Below are 4,427 nucleotides of genomic sequence, written 5' to 3' on the forward strand. Positions count from 1 at the left end.
TGTCTGTCTCTCTGTCTCTTTCTCTGTCTCTGTCTCTTTCTGTCTCTTTTTCTGTCTCTGTCTCTTTCTCTCTCTCTGTCTCTGTCTCTCTCCCTGTCTCTTTCTCTCTCTCTGTCTCTTTCTCTCTCTCTGTCTCTGTCTCTCTCTCTGTCTCTCTCTGTCTCTGTCTCTCTCTATCTCTTTCTCTCTCTGTCTCTTTCTCTCTCTGTGTCTCCTTCGCTCTCTCTGTCTCTTTCTCTTTTCCCTCATTCTTCCGATCCATCTTTCTCTCCACCTACCTCCCCATCTCTTCAATTTCCCCATCTTTCATTCCCCCTCCTCCTGTTCCCTCTCTTGATTTCTCTCTTTCTATATTTGAAGCGTTTTCCTCTCTCCTTGGCCTATACTGTAGGTGTGTTGAATCTGAGGACAGAACATTCTGTACAGGCAGAGAGAGGAGAGGAGGGAGAGAGAGGAGAGGAGGCAGAGAGAGGAGAGGAGGGAGAGAGAGGAGAGGAGGGAGAGAGAGGAGAGGAGGCAGAGAGAGGAGAGGAGGAAGAGAGAGGAGAGGAGGAAGAGAGAGGAGAGGAGGAAGAGAGAGGAGAGGAGGCAGAGAGAGGAGAGGAGGGAGAGAGAGGAGAGGGGGAAGAGAGAGGAGAGGAGGCAGAGAGAGGAGGCAGAGAGAGGAGAGGAGGCAGAGAGGGGAGAGGAGGAAGAGAGAGGAGAGGAGGCAGAGAGAGGAGAGGAGGGAGAGAGGAGAGGAGGCAGAGAGAGGAGAGGAGGGAGAGAGAGGAGAGGAGGCAGAGAGAGGAGAAGAGGGATAGAGAGGAGAGGAGGCAGAGAGAGGAGAGGAGGGAGAGAGAGGAGAGGAGGGAGAGAGAGGAGAGGAGGCAGAGAGAGGAGAGGAGGCAGAGAGAGGAGAGTAGGCAGAGAGAAGAGGAGAGGAGGCAGAGAGAGGAGAGGAGGCAGAGAGAGGAGAGGAGGCAGAGAGAGGAGAGGAGGCAGAGAGAGGAGAGGAGGTAGAGAGGAGAGGAGGCAGAGAGAGGAGAAGAGGGAGAGAGAGGAGAGGAGGCAGAGAGAGGAGAGGAGGGAGAGAGAGGAGAGGAGGCAGAGAGAGGAGAAGAGGGATAGAGAGGAGAGGAGGCAGAGAGAGGAGAGGAGGGAGATAGAGGAGAGGAGGCAGAGAGAGGAGAGGAGGGAGAGAGAGGAGAGGAGGCAGAGAGAGGAGAGGAGGCAGAGAGAGGAGAGGAGGGAGAGAGAAGAGGAGGCAGAGAGAGGATAGGAGGCAGAGAGAGGAGAGGAGGGAGAGAGAGGAGAGGAGGCAGAGAGAGAAGAGGAGGCAGAGAGTGGAGAGGAGGGAGAGAGAGGCGAGAGGAGGAAGAGGGGGGGCACAGGTGGGTGTGACCACCCAGGGAAAGGAAATCATAAGTTATGAAATAGACACTCTCATTTCTCATATGCAGTTACCATGATGCCAGGGGCGTGTTCTGAAGTATACTCTAGTGTACTGTACATCGTCTGCATTTATGCTGTACTCACTATTAAGGACTGGTGTGTGTGTGTGTGTGTGTGTGTGTGTGTGTGTGTGTGTGTGTGTGTGTGTGTGTGTGTGTGTGTGTGTGTGTGTGTGTGTGTGTGTGTGCTGTACCTTTCTTAGATCTGGCGTGTTCCCTGGTTCTCATCTGTCTCTCGTCCTTCTCCTCCCTCTCTGTCCAGCGTCTGACCTGCTCCTCTCTCATCTTCAGGAACAACATTCTCCTCTGGTCTTCACTCAGGGCCTCCAGAACCTCTGGGTCCACCCACATCTCCTGTAGGATCTGAGCCAACATACTGTCTGATCCTAGATTAACACCCTTCCTCTGGTGCTGTTGAGACTGTCTAAAATGCTGGTGCCGGCCTGGTTCAACAAAGAGGGCTTTAAATCCCCAACGTCTGGTGGATCTGGTACAGTTCAAATTCCAAAATGCTGAAGGCTGAAGAGATCTCTTGCAACTTCTCAGACGTTCCTTCAGTAATGTTATGTGGCTTCTGCTTGGAGGGTGGATGGTCACTGATTCCTTGCTGTTGCTCTAGAGCAGTAGAGGGTATATATACACAGTACCAGTCAAACGTTTTAGAACACCTATATCGGTTGCCTTTGGCTGTCCACCAACACAATTGTAGGTGTGTGTGTGTGTGTGTGTGTGTGTGTGTGTGTGTGTGTGTGTGTGTCCACTCCCTCTAATACCCCCACACAGACAGCTGCCCTACTGCTTTTAAACATTCAAAGGTAAACAGAGACCAGAGACCAACCCAGCTGGGTGGCAGAATGGCTTTTCATGTCAACAGAGAGAGACACACCACATAAACCTGGCATTATTTCCATCATTTTGATTTAGAGAGAGGGAGGGAGAAAAAGAGAGAGCGAAAGCTGGCACTTTTAGCGAGAGAGGAAGAGAAAGAGAGAGAAACAGAAACAGAGAGAGAAAAGGGATGGAAGAGACTTTGCAACGAGGCTAAAACAGAAGAGACAGAGAGATGAACATGATCTGCAGGGGAATGAGACAATGATCAGTAGGGCTCCTTGTATATGACTCAACACAGAGGGCCAGACCACCAACACTACCAACAAACACATATTGTACATTCACACAGTCACAGGACATCAGTGGAGACAGAACAGTTACTACATCAACCCCTACTATCCTATATGGAATACCACTACTATTATCAACAAATAAAGCACTGCAGAAATCTAACTCTGGTACAGATTAGAGACATTACAGCGATTATAACATCATTATAACCTCATTATAACATCATTATAACACCATTGATACACAACATTAAGACTTGCACTAGTGTAACTAGAGACTAACAGCAACACATGTCTGTAACACATTCACCAGGGCAGAAAGACACACAGACACACAAAGCGGGGAGTCTTGAATCTATGCCAGCATGCAAATACATTTAGGGTTTACCTTAATCACTTTAGTCACTGTTCACATATAGAGAAAGAAAGAGCAGGAGCAAAATGACAGAATGGTGAGAGAAAGAGGATGTGTGTTGCATACTAACGGAGAAGTCAGTATGTCTTTAGTGGAGTTTTCAAACAGAGCCTGTTTTACTGGGACTGACAGAGAGCGGATGTGAGAGTCGGATGAACTCAGACAAGAACAAGAAAGTAAGAGAGAAAGAAAAGCAAGCGAGTGATGAGGAGAAGAAAGTAGAGCGGAGGAGAACCCCTCCGCTCAAGCATACTTTACTTACTGTGATTGCTCAGCCCGTAGTATTAGCAACCCTGGTCCTGGTGTGAGTTATGCTGTGACTGACTGTATCTGGGTGACGTGTGTGTGTCTGAGTGTTTGAAAGCAGTAGATTAGTCTGTATAGCAGAGTTGGTATGCTGACTATGATGATCCCCTGCCTTTGTACTGGATATGAGGGGGCTGCAGTGACATCACAACATTCTCTCTCTCTCTCTCTCTCTCTCTCTCTCTCTCTCTCTCTCTCTCTCTCTCTCTCTCAATTTCAATTCAATTTAAGGGTATTGTTGGCATGGGAAACATATGTTAACATTGCCAAAGCAAGTGAAGTAGATAGTAAACAAAAGTGAAATAAACAATAAATATTAACAGTAAACATTATACTCAGAAGTTCCAAAATAATAAAGACATTTCAAATGTCATATTATGTCTATATACAGTGTTGTAACAATGTGCAAATAGTTAAAGTACAAATGGGAAAATAAATAAACAGAAATATGGGTTGTATTTACAATGGTGTTTGTTCTTCACTGGTTGCCCTTTTCTTGTGGCAACAAGTCACACATCTTGCTGCTGTGATGGCACACTGTGGTATTTCACCCAGTAGATAAGGGAGTTTATCAAAATTGGGTTTGTTTTCGAATTCTTTGTGGATCTCTGTAATCTGAGGGAAAAATGTGTCTCTAATATGGTCATACATTTGGCAGGAGGTTAGGAAGTGCAGCTCAGTTTCCACCTCATTTTGTGGGCAGTGTGCACATAGCCTGTCTTCTCTTGAGAGCCAGGTCTGCCTATGGTGGCCTTTCTCAATAGCAAGGCTATGCTCACTGAGTCTGTACATAGTCAAAGCTTTCCTTAATTTTGGGTCTTTCACAGTGGTCAGGTATTCTGCCACTGTGTACTCTCTGTTTAGAGCCAAATAGCATTCTAGTTTGTTCATTTTTTTGGTTAATTCTTTCCAATGTGTCAAGTAATTCTCTTTTTGTTTTCTCATGATTTGGTTAGGTCTAGTTGTGTTGTTGTTGTTGTCCTGGGGCTCTGTGGGGTCTGTTTGTGTTTGTGAACAGAGCCCCAGGACCAGCTTACTTAGGGGACTCTTCTCCAAGTTCATCTCTCTGTAGGTGATGGCTTTGTTATGGAAGGTTTGGGAATCGCTTCCTTTTAAGTGGTTATAGAATTTAACGGCTCTTTTCTGGATTTT

The sequence above is a fragment of the Coregonus lavaretus genome, assembly GCF_964263955.1.
Source record: "Coregonus lavaretus genome assembly, contig: HAP1_SCAFFOLD_2407, whole genome shotgun sequence".
Taxonomy (NCBI): domain Eukaryota; kingdom Metazoa; phylum Chordata; class Actinopteri; order Salmoniformes; family Salmonidae; genus Coregonus; species Coregonus lavaretus.